The sequence below is a fragment of the Mobula hypostoma genome, chromosome 4, assembly GCF_963921235.1.
Source record: "Mobula hypostoma chromosome 4, sMobHyp1.1, whole genome shotgun sequence".
In the NCBI taxonomy this organism is placed as follows: Eukaryota; Metazoa; Chordata; class Chondrichthyes; order Myliobatiformes; family Myliobatidae; genus Mobula; species Mobula hypostoma.
The window spans coordinates 31,554,205-31,571,169 of record NC_086100.1 but is presented as its reverse complement, the minus strand read 5'-3'; positions in this window follow the sequence as shown (position 1 = coordinate 31,571,169).

The following is a 16,965-nucleotide window of genomic DNA, read 5'->3' as shown; positions in this document are numbered from 1 at the left end:
TGCAATTCATATTAATGGACAGGAAAATCATGTTCTGGAAACATTGCTCTGTCTTGTTGATTTTGCTGTCATTCTGTGTTTTAGTTTCTTAATTATCAGTTTGTTCTTTGATTATCTTACACTTAGAATTGGTACTTATTGAGTGTGTGGGACTTTCTGAAGTTTAATATGAAGTGATATTTTCAGCGATAGAAATGTAAAATTATCACTGTGCCTTTTTCTGTCTTCCTCATGTTAATTGTTTTCAATATGAATGGGATGCCATGTTTTCTTTTTGCCCAAGGTGGCTGTGATGCTTTGAAACTTCATGTGCTTGGTGTGGTATTCATGATTTGGAACCAATAGAAAGAGACAGATTTGCTGTTGGTTCTGATCAGAACTGATGGTACTTCACTGTGGAAAGATTTTCAGTGAAATCCTGGTTTGGAGAGGTAATTTCATTGTGTTTCTGTCTTCGCGGTGGGCCGAAACCAGATTTCCTGGTTTGATTGGTGCGGGGTTGGAGGACACATTGATTTCAGATAAAATATTTAGGATACAAGGGGGACAATAAATTTCTTCCAAGAAATACAATTTTGCTTTAATGTTTTAGTTATTGATGTATCTTAATGTGGTTATGTCTTTGATATTATATTTTTATTTTAAATATTTATTTCAATCTTAACAGTTTTGAAACACCTGTGAATGCTGGCAGAGATGTGGTTAAAATCAATATGGCCAAGTCTTGTCCCTAGCTTTGATTACAGTCAAAGGCTATAAGGTTGACTTGGAGGTATTTCTATACATAATCCCAGGAGTAAACCAGTAGAGGTAAATCTTAAACCCAAGAGATTCTGCATAGGCTGGAAATCCAGAGTAACACATACAAAGTGCTGGAGGAACTCAGTAAATCAGGCAGCATCAATGGAAAGGAATAAAGAGCCAATGTTTCAGGCCAAGACTCTTCATCATAACCCTGGTAAACCATCCTTATCTGAGCCAGGTAAGTGCAGTAGTTACAGCTGGTGGGGCTGGGCTTGACATGATCTGAGCCGTAAGCAGTTCTTGCCCATTATTTGATCTTGTATGGTATCTCAAAGCAAAGGGAAAAGACTCCACTGGGTGGAGACAATACCTCATATAAAGAAAGATAATCACTTCATGAAATTATCAGACCACAACAAAAAAGTGTCTAACTACTTACCCTTAACATTCAATAGCATCATTATCCCTAAGTCCTCCATGGTCAGTCACCAACAAACTAGAATAGCCACATAAATACTACATCTGCAAAAGCTGATCAGAGACTGGGTATCCTGTGACAAATACTCGTAAAGAATTTCCTCCATCTACAAGGAACAAGACTACGATGGAGTACTTTCCATTTGCTCTCTGGAAGCTGGAACGGAACAGCCTGCCTGTCCGGTACTCCAGCCACTGAACTAAGTGCTCCTCCAAGGTGGTGCACAAAGGCTGCCGTCTGCATCATTTACAAAGTGCACCGCAGTAGCTCCCAGCCTAATCCAACAGCAGCTCCTAAACCTGTGATCTTTACCTTTCAAAAGGATGAGGGCAGCAGGTAATTGGGAACACCTCCACTTGCAGGTTCCCTTCCAAATAGCATACCACCCTCAACTGAAAAGGCATATTTGCAGAAATTCATCATTACAGAATTGAACACCGGAACTTGGCAAATGGTACTAGGCAGATTGATAGGTTGGCATGAACTAGATGGGCCGAAAGGCCTGTTTCTGTGCTGTGGCATTCTATGACTCCCATCAATTCCTACTCAATAATGTGCGATTACCTTCACCAGAAGGACTGTGGCAGCAATAGTAGGTGGTTCACTGCCACCTTGCAAAGGACAATTAATGATGGTGCTCAATAAATGCTAACCTTGACAGTGATACCAACATCCCATTCTTTACTTTCTGAAACAGCGGGATCACACTTGCTACCTCTTAATCCAGTTTATCCTTCTGAAAAACTCTTCTTGAAACAAGTCATCCACAACACTATATCATTGGCTAGTTTTAAAATAAATCTCTCTCTCTGTCTCTGTACCAGTTATGCCACGAGCATTTAGGGCAGCAAAGAATGTCCTCCATCTCCAGTGCTGTTCATGTCTTCCTTCATCGTCTCAGTAGGTTGGTTTTCTCTACTGTCAGTCATGCTAGTTCCAGGTGGAGACTCAGGAATACCATCACACTCAGATGTAGAAGGATTCTTCATTGCTGTTTCCATTACAATTTTGTTGCAGCAGTCAGGGTTATTAGCCCTGAGCTGAGCCCCTGAACCTGGAGGACAGGTGGAACACTCTTGGTATGCTCTACCCTTTGACTTTTTTGGCATAGGTGACCCTACCAAGAGCCAAGGCATAAAACTTTGACTCCAGCCAAAGTAGCTCTCTAGGCTAATGAGGGACGTAAGCCTCCAAACCCTACAACAATGTTATAGTCCTCTTGGATAAAAGTGATAGGTGAAACCAGCAGAGGGGGAGGGATAAAGTAGTGATCTGGGAAGTTGATTGGTGAAAGAGATAAAGGGCTGGAGAAGGAGAAATCTGATAGGAGAGGGCAGAGGCCATGGAAGAAAGGGAAGTGGGAGGAGCACCAGAGGGAGGTGGTGGGCAGGCAAGGAGATAAAGAGAGAGATGGAAATAGGATTGGTGAATTGGGGGGAGGGGCAATTACCGGAAGTTTGAGAAATCAATGTTTAGGTCATCAGGGTGGAAGCTATCCAGATGGAATATAAGGTGTTGCTTCTCCAACCTAAGTGTGGCCTCATGGCAACAGTAGAGGAGGTCATGGGCAGACATGTCAGAATGGAAATGGGAGGTAGAACTGAAATAGGTGGCCACTGGTAGATCCCATGAAGGGGTCTCCCAGTCCATGTTGGGTCTCTCCAATATACAGTAGGCCACACCAGGAGCACTGGATTCATTAGATAACTCCAACAGACTCATGGGTGAAGTGTCGCCTCACCTGGAGGGACTGTTTGGAGCCCTGAATAGTAGTGAGGGAGGACGTGTAGGGGTAGGTGTAGCTGTAGCACTTATTCCGCTTGCAAGGATAAGTGCCAGGAGGGATGAATGGACAGGGGAGTTGCACAGGGAGCAACCCCTGTGGAAAGCAGAAAGTGGGGGGAGGGGGGAGGGAAAGATGTGCTTGGTGGTGGGACATGGCGGAAGTGAAAAAAGAATTATGTGCAGGAGGCTTGCATTCCAAGGATCAATCTTTATTTGCCATAAACCTTTATATGTATTAGGAATTTGCTGTGATGTGCAATGAAAACATTTAAAAATTATAATGAACAAAGAATTCTATAAAAATATTTAGCAAAGTACGGATATGGAATAAAATGTACATAGAGGTATTACGTCATGAGGCCTATGTCATCAAGAACCAACTAAGATGGAGCGGTCATGTTGTTCGGATGAAAGACGAACGTCTGTTGAAACAAATCTTCTACCCCCAGCTTAAAGAAGGCAAACGTAAAAGAGGCGGACAACAGAAGAGATTCAAAGACGTCTTAAAAGCCAACATGAAGAAATGTAACATTGACATCAACAATTGGGAAACCAATGCCAAGGACAGGAAACTCTGGCAAGCCAGCATCCGAGAAGGAACAGCAACTTTCGAAGCCAACAGATGTACAGAATTAGAAGAAAAGAGAAGAAAATGGAATGAGAGGCAGCAACAAACAAAGCCCGATCTGCCATCTGGAACTACCTGTCCTGAATGTGGAAGAAGTTTCAAAGCCAAGATTGGACTCATAAGCCACTTGAGAGCCCATAAATAGATCAAACGAATGAAGACCATCATCCTCGACCTCGAGGGATAGCCATAATGACGACGAGACATATTAATGCCAGCATGTATTTACAATGTAAACAGTATTATAAAAAGTGGTTTAAAGTGTTCACAGTGCAGTAACTGGGATATTAGAGAAGGGTTGGGGGATCTAAATAGAATGGTTGATCAAATTAACTGCCTAGGAGAAGAAACTTTTAAGATGGAGAGATGTTTTAGTTTTAATAACTCTTTAACACTTTGCAGGAAGTGAGCTTTTGGAAAACACAGTTTATAGGGCGGGTAGTGTCTGCAATGATTTTCCTGCCTGCTGCTTTGTCCTGGACTTGAGTAAGTCCTGCAGTGATGGAAGACTGCAGCCAAATACCTTCTCTGTTGAGGCAAGTGCTTGCTGTAGTCTTCGTATGTTGTGAGATGATGCTGGAGTAGCCTGAGTGCTTTGCTCATTTTCCGGGGAATTAGCAAATAAATGGAATGTAATTATAAGATTTGTAACAATTTAACATTGATTTACTTCTCCTTTATCAACACGGAGAAGGATGAAACGAGGAGAAAGTAATACTGTCAAAAGCTGAGAACAATTAGCTTTGCACTAATCGGGTATTAAGAATAGACCATTTATGTTCTGTGTCAAAACAAAATAATGTGCTGATTTATGTACTAAGCCATTATTGGGCCTGTAGGGGTTTGGGAAGGAATGCTGGAACGGGAGTAAAAAGGTCTCAGGTACTGCATGTTCATCCTGTGCTTTGGTTGAGCATTGAGACCTAGGTCTAAATTATGAGCTGCATCTCCTGCGGTGAAAACTTTGACTGTTGACCTGTGCTTTAAACTTAGTAGCTTTTTAAAAGGTAATGCTATCATATCTGTTATTTGAGGAGACACAGGGCTCAGGTTTAGACGATAAGGCCTTAAGACATAGGAACAGAATAATGCCATTCAGCCCATCGAGTCTTCTCTGCTATTTCATTGTGGCTGATTTATTATCCCTCTCTATCCATTCTCCTGCCTTCTCCCTGTTTACTGTTTTATCCCAAGTCTTGCAGCCCTTGGCCATGCAGCATACTGTCAGGTATGCCCTGAATGTAAGCCATTGTTTCTGTGCTCAGATTTCTGGAGTGGCCTTTGAAATTAAAACCATGTTCTGCACAGACAAGAGGCTATCCAGCTCTGCTGCAGGTGTCAAAAACATTATTGATTCTTTTTAAACCTTTGGTATTTTGTGATTAATAACTGCTTAATCAATGTAGAATAAGCAAGTTATTATTTAGATTTTCAGAAGAGCTAATCAGTTTCAAGTTGCCACATCTTATGCCAATTGTTTGACAAACTAGGATACTTACCCTTCAAGATGCACTGGGGAAGACGGGAAAAGAACATGGAAGCCAATAGAGGGCGACAAACCTGCAGCTTTGATGACATGACAACTTCAAAAGCCAGTTCCCATTTCCAGTGTTGCTAAGAATTTAAGTTGGTGGTGGTATCTTCTACCTCACCACAGGTTTCCATCAGAATATTTCTTACTGACTTCTAAGCAGAGGTTAAATCTTTTGCAAGAACAGTGGACCCATCAAATGAATAGTGGAAATCGGTTCTTTGGAGAAAGTTAGTGGAGCTTATTAATTAGTGAATTAAACTTTGTGCTTTAAGTGTGTGTGTGTGTGTGTGGGGGGGAGGGTAGTAGGGAGAGGGTGTGTTATTTACACTCAGTGGCCATTTATTTACCTCCTGCACCTATCGACGCAGTTGCAAAGAAGGCACGACAGCAGCTATATTTCATTAGAACTTTGAGGAGATTTGGTATGTCACCAAAGACACTTGCAAATTTCTACAGATGTACCGTGGAGGGCATTCTAACTATCTGCATTCTATCTGGTATTGGGCGGAGGGGGGAGGGGCAGTGTTGCTACTGCACAGGATGAAAAGAAGCTCTGGAAACATGTGAGCTCAGTCAGCACCATCATGGGCACCAACATCCAGGATGTCGTCAAGGAGCGATGCCTCAAATAGGCAGCATTCATCATTAAAGACCCCCATTACCCAGGACATTCCCTTTCATCATTGCTACCATTAGGAAGAAGGAGCCTGAGATACACTCGTCAAATCAGGAACAGCATCTTCTCTGCCACCAGATTTCTGAATGGACACTGAACCCATGAACACTACCTCACTAGTCCATGTTCTGGAGCATGTTGATATTAAGGGAGAGGAGGTGTTGGAGTTGTTAAAATACATTAGGATGGATAAGTCCCTGGGGCCTGACGGAATATTCCTCAGGCTGCTCCACGAGGTGTGGGAAGAGATTGCTGAGCCTCTGGCCAGGATCTTTATGTCCTCGTTGTCCACGGGAATGGTACCGGGGGATTGGAGGGAGGCGAATGTTGTCCCCTTGTTCAAAAAAGGTAGTAAGGATAGTCCGAGTAATTATAGACCGGTGAGCCTTATGTCTGTGGTGGGAAAGCTGTTGGAAAAGATTCTTAGAGATAGGATCTATGGGCATTTAGAGAATCATGGTCTGATCAGGGACAGTCAGCATGGCTTTGTGAAGGGCAGATCATGTCTAACAAGCCTGATAGAGTTCTTTGTGGGGGTGACCAGGCATATAAATGAGGGTAGTGCAGTGGAAGTGATCTACATGGATTTTAGTAAGGCATTTGACAAGGTTCCACATGGTAGGCTTATTCAGAAAGTCAGAAGGCATGGGACCCAGGGAAGTTTGGCCAGGTGGATTCAGAATTGGCTTGCCTGCAGAAAGCAGAGGGTCGTGGTGGAGGGAGTACATTCAGATTGGAGGATTGTGACTAGTGGTGTCCCACAAGGATCGGTTCTGGGACCTCTACTTTTTGTGATTTTTATTAACGACCTGGATGTGCAGGTAGAAGGGGGGGTTGGCAAGCTTGCAGATGACACAAAGGTTGGTGGTGTTGTGGATAGTGTAGAGGATTGTCAAAGATTGCAGAGAGACATTGATAGGATGCAGAAGTGGGCTGAGAAGTGGCAGATGGAGTTCAACCTGGAGAAGTGTGAGGTGGTACACTTTGGAAGGACAAACTCCAAGGTAGAGTACAAAGTAAATGGCAGGATACTTGGTAGTGTGGAGGAGCAGAGGGATCTCGGGGTACATGCCCACAGATCCCTGAAAGTTGCCTCACAGGTAGATAGGGTAGTTAAGAAAGCTTATGGGGTGTTAGCTTTCATAAGTCGGGGAACAGAGTTTAAGAGTCACGAGGTAATGATGCAGCTCTATAAAACTCTGGTTAGGCCACACATGGAGTACTCTGTCCAGTTCTGGTCACCTCACTATAGAAGGGATGTGGAAGCATTGGAAAGGGTACAGAGGAGATTTACCAGGATGCTGCCTGGTTTAGAGAGTATGCATTATGATCAGAGATTAAGGGAGCTAGGGCTTTACTCTTTGGAGAGAAGGAAGATGAGAGGAGATATGATAGAGGTGTACAAGATAATAAGAGGAATAGATAGAGTGGACAGCCAGCGCCTCTTCCCCAGGGCACCACCGCTCAATGCAAGAGGACATGGCTTTAAGGTAAGGGGTGGGAAGTTCAAGGGGGATATTAGAGGAAGGTTTTTTACTCAGAGAGTGGTTGGTGCGTGGAATGCACTGCCTGAGTCAGTGGTGGAGGTAGATACACTAGTGAAAATTAAGAGACTACTAGAGAGGTATATGGAGGAACTTAAGGTGGGGGGTTATATGGGAGGCAAGGTTTGAGGGTCGGCACAACATTGTGGGCTGAAGGGCATGTAATGTGCTGTACTATTCTATGGGATGTTCTAAAGCATAGTCCATTTCTGCTGTCAATGTTCCAGCTATAAATATCTGTGCCCTCAAGTAGCTTCCACCAGATTCCCAGGCTGAGGTTTGCTTCAGATTCTTTGTAACTTGCAAGTTATTGATTCTCGCCCTATCCATGATACAGCCGGTTCACTTAATGCATTCAGCTAGTCCAGTCCCAATTCACTGCACCAAATGGGATTCTGTGGTGAATTTACTGCACTGAGCCAGATTCTGTCCTGGATTTATTGGATTCGCTGTTGGTTAGGATATCAAGTATCCTGTTGCAAAGGAAAGTGTTAAGTTCTAGATATAGAAATCTGGATATGAATGTTCTTGGAACTATGGTACTGAAGGGAGGAATGTACTATATGTCTACTATATGTGTCTATACTTCCCCGCCCTCCAGAGTTGAGTGTTCCTAGGATGTGGCTTTCCTTTCCAGGACATCAGAGATGTCCTCCTTTTCAAAGAACTGATTTTCTGTTTCTCCACCATTGATGCTACCATAACCTATCCATATCTCCTCCATTCTTGGAATGTCTGTGCTCGCCGATAGGGTTCCTCCTGTCCTCACCTACCACCCCATGAGCCTCCACATTCAACACATTATTCTCCGCAACTTCTGTCACCTCCAAAGGTACCGCTCCCTCCATGATTCCTTTGTCCATTTGTCACTCCCCACTAACCTTCCTCCTGGTACATACTGTATTCCTGCAAGTGGCAGAAATGCTATACTTGCCCATTCACCTTCATCCTTGCCTTCATTCAGGGCCCCAAACAGTCCTTCCAGGTGAGGCAACAGCTCGCCTGTGAATCTGCTGGGGTCGTCTATTTTGTCTGGTGCCCCCGATGCAGCCTTCTCTGCATTGGTGAGACCTGACATAAAGTGGGGGACCGCTTTGTCAAGCACCTCTGCTTCTTCCGAATTTCCCAGTGGCCAACCATTTTAATTCCTATCCTCAATCCTTTTCAACATACTTGTCCATGGCCACCTCTTTTGCCATGATGAGTTCACTATCAGAGTGGAGGAGCAACACCTTATATCTAGTTTAGGAAGCCTCCAACCTGATGGCATAAGCATTGATTTTACCTTCTGGTATTTTTTCCTCACCCCTCCCCCTCTTCTATTCTCCACTCTGGCCTCTTACCTCTTCTCAGCTGACTATCAGCCCCCACTGGGTCCCCTCCTTCCCTTTCTCCTATGGTCCACTCTCCTCTCTTATCAGGTTCCTTCTTCTCCAGGCCTTTACCTTCCCCATCCACCTGGCTTCACCTTCTAGCTATCCTCCTTCCTCCCCCCAGCCTTTTTATTCTGTCATCTTCTCCCTCCCTTTCCAGCCCTGATGAAGGGTCTCAGCCTGAAACATCGACTGTTTATTCATTTCCACAGATGCTGCCTGACCTGCTGAGTTCCTTCAGCATTCTGTGATTGTTCCTATAAACGTATTCATGTCCATACATTGCTTTTGCCCAAAAATAGGAAAATATGGGCACAAAATCATTCAATATGCTATCTCCGCAGTACAATATTGAGGTAGATACACCTAGTTCTGGAGAAGCTGCTGAGGTAGATAGAGTTGATTCTGATTTCCTTTCAAACCTTTTAAGAATGTATCAAGCACAAAAAACCTTACTTACCCTTATTTATTGTGCGCTGCAGAAGGAGAACTCTGCTTTGCCAGTTGTATCTTCCTTCAATCACTATACTATCAAGCAATGTAGGAATATGATATTGTCTCAGAAAAACTGGAAGATCAGAATAAATTATCACTGTCCCTATGCATCATAAAGTGTAGAATACAGTTATAAGATAATAAGATAACGAGCAGAATTAGGCCAGTTGACCCATGGAGACTGCTCAACCATTTCATCATAGTTGATCCAATTTTCCTCTCAGCACCATTTTCCTGCCTTTCCTGCCTTTTCCCCATATCCCTTCATGTCCTGATCAATGAAGAAGCTTTCAACCTCTGCCTTCAATATACATAAAGACTTGGCCTCCACAGCTGCCTGTGGCAACAAATTCCACCTGCGAACCAATGAAACAAAGATGGTCGACCATTCCGGTTAAGGCTATAATGAATTGCGATTGAAGCACAGTGTAATAAAGATACATTCAAAAAGGGTTTGATCAAGCATGTGAAACCATGTTAACATTCCTAAAATATGGTTGATGTTATCTCTGTTTATATTTATAACAAACTTTACTAATCTTTCATTTTAACCTCATTCTAAGCTGTTACCAGCTTTCTATGTGTAATTATAAAACTGAAGGACATTTTTTACACCTCAGCTAAAATAACTTTAGTTTGAGAAAAGACACCTAACACTTAGAATACAACCAATTTTAACCTGTAAGTTACAGCCTCGTTCTTCAATTAAGTCCCAGGAGTAATTGACTTTTATGACGATATTCAGAGTTAATCTTCAACAAATACCTTTGGTAAACATCGACGCTGGTCTCTGATAGTTCATTCTTGTAAATTCAAATATGTAAAGTTGGCAGTTTCTCTTCTACTGCATTCTATTAAACATAATCTGTCTCCAGAGCAACACCCACAAAATACCGGAGGAACTCGGCAGGTCAGACAGCATCTATGGAAATGAATAGATAGTCGGGCCAAAACTCTTCTTCAATACTGAGAAGGGAGAGGGAAGATGCTGGAATAAAAAGGTGGGGGGAAGAGGAAGGAGGCTAGCTGGAAGGTGGTAGGTGAAGCCTGGTTGGTGGGAAAGATCAAGGGCTGGAGAAGAAGGAGAGGAGAATGGACCATAGGAGAAAGGGAAAGAGGAGGAGACCCAGGGAGAAGCAATATGCAGATGAGAAGAGATAAAAGGGGATGGAAGGGGTGGGGGTAATTTTGTTTACCAGATGGAGAAATTGGTGTTCATGCCATCAAGTGAGGGCCTATCCAGACAGAATATAAGGTGTTGCTCTCCCACCTTGAAGGTGGCCTCATCTTGGCACAAGAGGAGGGCATGGACTGACACGTCGGAACGGAAATGGAAATTAAAATGTTTGGTCACCGAGAAGTCCCACTTGTGGTGAATGGAGTGGAGGTGCTCAAAGAAGCGACCCCTAATTTAAAATAGGTCTCACCAGTGTAGAAGAGGGCACATCAGGAGTACCAGAGACAATAGATGACCCCAGCAAATTTGCAGATGAAGTGTTGCCTCATGGAGATGGTGGAAGTTGCAGAAGATAATGTGTTGGATGTGGAGGAAACATAGAAACATAGAAAATAGGTGCAGGAGTCGGCCGTTCAGCCCTTTGAGCCTGCACCGCCATTCAGTATGATCATGGCTGATCATCCAACTCAGAACCCTGTACCAGCCTTCCCTCCATACCCCCTGATCCCTTTAGCCACAAGGGCCATATCTAACTCCCTCTTAAATATAGCCAATGAACTGGCCTCAACTGTTTCCTGTGGCAGAGAATTCCACAGATTCACCACTCTCTGTGTGAAGAAGTTTTTCCTCATCTCGGTCCTAAAAGGCTTCCCCTTTATCCTCAAACTGTGACCCCTCGTTCTGGACTTCCCCAACATCGGGAACAATCTTCCTGCATCTAGCCTGTCTAATCCCTTTAGGATTTTATACGTTTCAATAAGATCCCCCCTCAATCTTCTAAATTCCAACGAGTATAAGCCTAGTCGATCCAGTCTTTCATCATATGAAAGTCCTGCCATCCCAGGAATCAATCTGGTGAACCTTCTTTGTACTCCCTCTATGGCAAAGATGTCTTTCCTCAGATTAGGGGACCAAAGCTGCACACAATACTCCAGGTGTGGTCTCACCAAGGTCTTGTACAACTGCAGTAGTACCTCCCTGCTCCTGTACTCGAATCCTCTTGCTATGAATGCCAGCATACCATTAGCCTTTTTCACTGCCTGCTGTACCTGCACGCCCACTTTCAATGACTGGTGTATAATGACACCCAGGTCTCGTTGCACCTCCCCTTTTCCTAATCGGCCACCATTCAGATAATAATCTGTTTTCCTGTTTTTGCCACCAAAGTGGATAACCTCACATTTATCCACATTTAATTGCATTTGCAATTTAAATTGCATCTGGAGGCTGTTGGGGTGGTAGGTAAGGACAAGAGGAACTCTACCAATATTAAGGCAGCGGGAAGATGGGGTGAGTGCTGATATATGGGGAATGGAGGAGATGTGGGTGAGGGCAGCATCAATAATGGAGGGAGGGAAATCCCATTCTTTAAAGCAGGAGGACATCTCTGATGTCCTGGAACAGAAACCACATCCTGGGATCAGATGTGGTGGAAGCAAAGAAATTGAGAAAAGGGAATAACATTTTTACAGGAGATTATGGTGGGAAGAGGTATAGTTGAGATAACCATGGGAACCAGTAGGTTTATATGTCGGTTGACAGTTTGTCTCCAGAGATCGAGACAGAATAATCGAGAAAGGGGAGGGAGATGTCAGAATTGGACCAAGTGAATTTAAGGGCAGGGTGGAAGTTAGAGGTAAAAATAATAAAATTGTTGTGCTCAGCATGGGTGCATGAAGCAGCACAAAAGCAGTTGTCAGAGTAGTGGAAGACTAGTTGGGGAGTATAACCGGGGAAGGCTTCAAACATGAACTATTCTATGTAGCCAGTGAACAGGCATAGCTGGGGCCCGTGCGAGTGTCCATGTTTACCCCTCAAGTTTGGAGAAAGTGGGAGGAGCCAGATTGTTCAGGGTGAGGACCAGTTCTGCCAGAAGGAGGAGGTGGTGGTAGGGGAAGATTGGTTGGTTCTTTTGTTAAGAAAGAAGCGGAGAGCTTTGCCTTCTTGATGGAGGGCAGAAGTGTATGGGGATGGAACATCCATGGTGGAAATGAGTCAGTCATGGCCAGGGAATTGAGAGTCACTGAAGAGATCAAGGGCATGAGATGTTTCGTGGACGTAGGTAGGAAGGGATTGAAGCAAGGGGTATAGAATAGAATCTAGATATGAGGATATATCTCCTATCTCTGTTCTCTCAGATGCTGTTCTGTATACTCACCCCCTGCCACTTCTTTTTATCCTGCTTGGGGTGGTAATGTCTTAATAAAAGCAGAACAGCAATGGCTGGAGTGCCTTGGGGCAATTCAGAAGGCACAGGATGCATCCCAAAGATGTAGAAGCATTCTAAAGGGAAGATAAGGCAACCATGAACGACAGGCGAAGTGAAAGCATAAAAATAAAGGAGAGGGTATATGATGTAGCAAAAATTAGTGAAAAGTTAGAGAATTTGGAAGCTCTAAAAAACAACAGAATGTAAAGACAGCATGTGAAGACAGACTCTGGCGGATTGAGCGGACGAGACCAATGGAAGGTGCAACGGTCAAGAAGGCGATCTCTGCAAGCATCGTGGAATGCGTAGAGCAGGACAAGACACAGAAGACGTCCTGGTCATCCACTGCGCCTAGTCCCATCTCCAGCCATCTCGACTCTTGTCTTGCCACTGGATCCAGATGGGAATTGGGAAGAGAGAGTGAGGCTGACGCTGTGCAACTCTCCCTCACTTAAATCCAAATCAAGCGCTAGTCTCGACACCATCAACAACAGCCGGCTGGTGGCGTAGTGGCATCAGCTCTGGACTTTGGGGCGAGAAGTCCCGAGTTCGAATCCGGCTGGCTCCCTTGCACGCTTTCCATCAGTGTTGGGTTGAGCATCGAGCTAGCAACTCGCCCTCGTAGAAAGTACTAATGGTGTCCAGGTCTTCATCGATGATGATGGACGAACCTCATTGCACACCACTGTTGTAATACCTGATTATTTAAGTCATTATTGACTTCCAATCAGCTTCAACCACTCTGGCCATTCTTTGACTTCTCTCATTAACAAGACATTTTTACCCACAGACCTGTCGCTCACTGGATGTTTTTTTTTGTTTTTTGCACCATTCTCTTTAAACTCCAGAGACTGTTGTGCATGAAAATCCCAGGAGATCGGCAATTTCTGAGATGCTCAAACCACCCTGACTGGCATCAACAATCATTCCACGGCCAAAGTCTCTGAGATCACATTTCTTTCCCATTCTGTTGTTTGATCTGAATAACACCCGAACCTCTTGAGGATGTATGCATTCTTTTATACATTGAGTTGCTGCCACATGATTGGCTGTTTAGATATTTGCATTAATAAGCAGGTTGTGGTGTATCTAATAAAGTGGCCACTTGTCTGTGTCTATGAGCAGATAATCATAAACATTTAAATTCATGACAACTTTGATATGCAGTGATGGTAGGCCCTCACAAGTTGGCAGACCCCTTTCGTGAGTGCAGCAGGTTTTGCTGCACAAGTGTTAAGACTGAACAATGCATCTATTACTAACCTTTCAAACCAGAATGACCTATGTACTGGTCTTTTTACTGACGGTTTCTCATTATGCCTTGCAGTTAGAGTTTGTCTCTCAATAAAACAAGTTACACATAAACCTTTCAACACCAGGTAAATGTTAAGTAATATATCGAATTTAGCAAATCTTAAATACGTCAAATCCACTAGTTCATGAGCAGATTTCGGTTTCCTCCAGATCTCCTATTTAATATCGTTCATCTTTTAAACTTTTTCTCCTTTGCTTACTTTCTTCCTCTCCAGTGTAATATCAGCTTCCAGGTGCGAGACCAGATTGAAAGCAGCTGTGCAAGTATCTGTCAAGACAGCCACTTTGACTGGCGAGTGTGAACATTCATTTGCCTTTTGATTATCAATTTCCTTTTGTTTAGAAGGAGCTGACATCTGCACTGTGTTTTCTTCAATCCGCCCAGCAGAAATCAGAGACTCACGGTGGGATTATAGTGGGAATTTTAAAAAGGTTATGCGTGAATTGTGGTGTGAGATGAAATACTGTAGTAATTTTTCTCTTGAGTATTGGTCTTAAAACTCAGGATATTCTGGCATTGGAGAATGTCCAGAGGAGGTTTGTGAAAATGATTCTGGGAACGAAAGGGTTAATGCATGAAGAACATTGGCGACTCGGGACCTATAGTTGAGAAGAATGAGGGGGATCTCACTCTTGTTGAATATTGAAAGGTCTAGATAGAGGAAAGGATTTTTCCTATAGCGGGGGAATCCAGGATCACAGGGCACGTTCGATAAAGTAAGGATGTCTATTTAGAACAGAGAAAAGGAGGAACTTCTTTAGTGAGACAGTGGTGAATCTGTGGAATTCATTTCCACAGGTGGTTGCAGAGACCAAGTCATTGGGTATATTTAAAGGGATGGTTGATGGGTTCTTGATTAGTAAGGGCATCAAAGATTACGGAGAGAAGATGGGTTGACAGGTAAGATCAATCAATCATGATGGAATGGCAGAGCAGACTTGATGGACTGAATGACTTAATTCTGCTCCTATCTCTTTGATTTTATTGTCATAAAAAGCGCAGTTGGGGCCTAACTAGGTTTCTAGTCTGGCGTCTATGGTGCAATTAATAATATTATCCAGAGAAGGTGCTTTGTCTCTTATTCTTCATCACCTTGACTCTGACCAAGTAGCTCTGTCAGTGTTACATTATACCTGTCTGTCTTTGCTATCAGCACTTGTGATATTCAGCTATCCGTATTATAATCCAGAATCAAACCTGTTGCACGGCTATATTACATTGCTTTGAGTTTGCTTATTCTTCTGTTATGAATGATGGTAAAGTTATAAAGAATACTCTCCTTAACATTATGTTGTATGCCGTGGAATTTTGTAAGTTGTCCCCATAGAATAGACTGGTTATTGCCCGCCTTGCTTCCTGACTCTTAATGCTGTATAATCCCAAAATGGATTTCTTTTCAGTATTTAGGGTAAATCTTAAGAATATGATCTCTTGGCCCATGAGAAACATTTTTTCAGAGTTCTGGATATCAGAAAATATGTTTTCTGTATATAGATTTGTGATATCCTCTCTTCAGTTTATAGATGTCTCCATCAAATCAGAATTGTGCACGGCCCCCTATTTAACAAATACGATATCCTTTCACCGGAGAGGCTGCGTGTGCTGCGTCGCGTCGCCATCTTCTCCTCCCACAAACTTTGACAAACTTCTATAAATGTCTGGTTGCAAAGCAGCCTGTTGCTCTTGAATGGAAAATTCTACAAAAAGGAGTGGATACGGCCAGTCCATCACGGTAAAGCGCGCCCCACCATTGAGGACATTTACACAGAGCGCTGTTGCAGGAAAGCAGCAAACATTATCAAGGACCCCCACTACCGAGGTCACGCTCTCTTCTCATTGCTGCCATTAGGAAGGTATAGGTGCCTCAGGATTCTTACCACCATGTTTAGGAACAAATATTACTCCTCATCCATCAAGATCCTGAATCAGAGGGAATAACTTCACTTGCCCTGTCACTGAACTGTTCTCACAACCTACAGACTCACTTTCAACGATTCATCATCTCATGTTTGTGATATTTATTGCTCATTATTGTTTTTTTTCCTTTTGCATTTGACAATTTGTTTCCTTTTGCACATTGGTTGCTTGTCTACCCTGTTGGGTACGGTCTTTTATTACGGTTCTTGGATTTACTGAGCTGTTTGTTTTCTTCCAGTGATGCTGCCTGACCTACTGAGTTCCTGCAGCATTTTGTGTGTGTTGCCTTGGATTTCCACCCTCTGCAGACGTTCTCGTGTGTGAAAGGCAGCATGGAGTTTTGTTTAAATGGGTTCCCGGTAGTTAGCAGAGACTTAGTAGACTGAGGGCATGTTTCCATACTCTGTGACTCGATTATTCAAATTAGGATGATAAGAAAATCAACACTGAGAACAATATGGGGATGTCATTGCAGAATGAAAATCAATTCACTGTACAAAAACAGGTCCACTGTGCTGTTGAAGCTTTATGTAAGTTTTTCCACAGCCCTTACCTCATCTGGTCCCAGGAAGTGAATGTGGAATAGGACCTCAGAGAAACTTACACATGACATGGGAAATGACTATCAAATAAAGGAAATATTTAGTTTTTTTCATTTTTGTAGGATTTTTTTTGAATTAAGAAGGAAATATGACATTGCTGGCACGTCTGATGTCCTGAAGTGGTGTTTGAAGCAGAAATGTTGACCATCCCTCATCCCTCTGCCTCCACGTATGCTACCTGAACTGCTGAATTTCTCCTGCAGTTTGCTTTGAGCTCATTTAAAGGGCTTTCGAATTAGACTCAATGCTTGTTACCTGAAACTCTGCATTTGCATCCCTTTAAAGAATTTATCCTGTTACCATTGATTCCTTGTCACTGCAGCTTCAGCATCGCCTTCAGAATCAAAATGGCCTATTATTACAAAGCTATCATTTATATAACATTTAATTATACACCCATCCTATGAAAATGTACATTGAATAAAACTTTCAGTGCACTTTAAAATCTTTTCTACCTTGAAAACATTCAAACGGCAATTTTGTTTGAA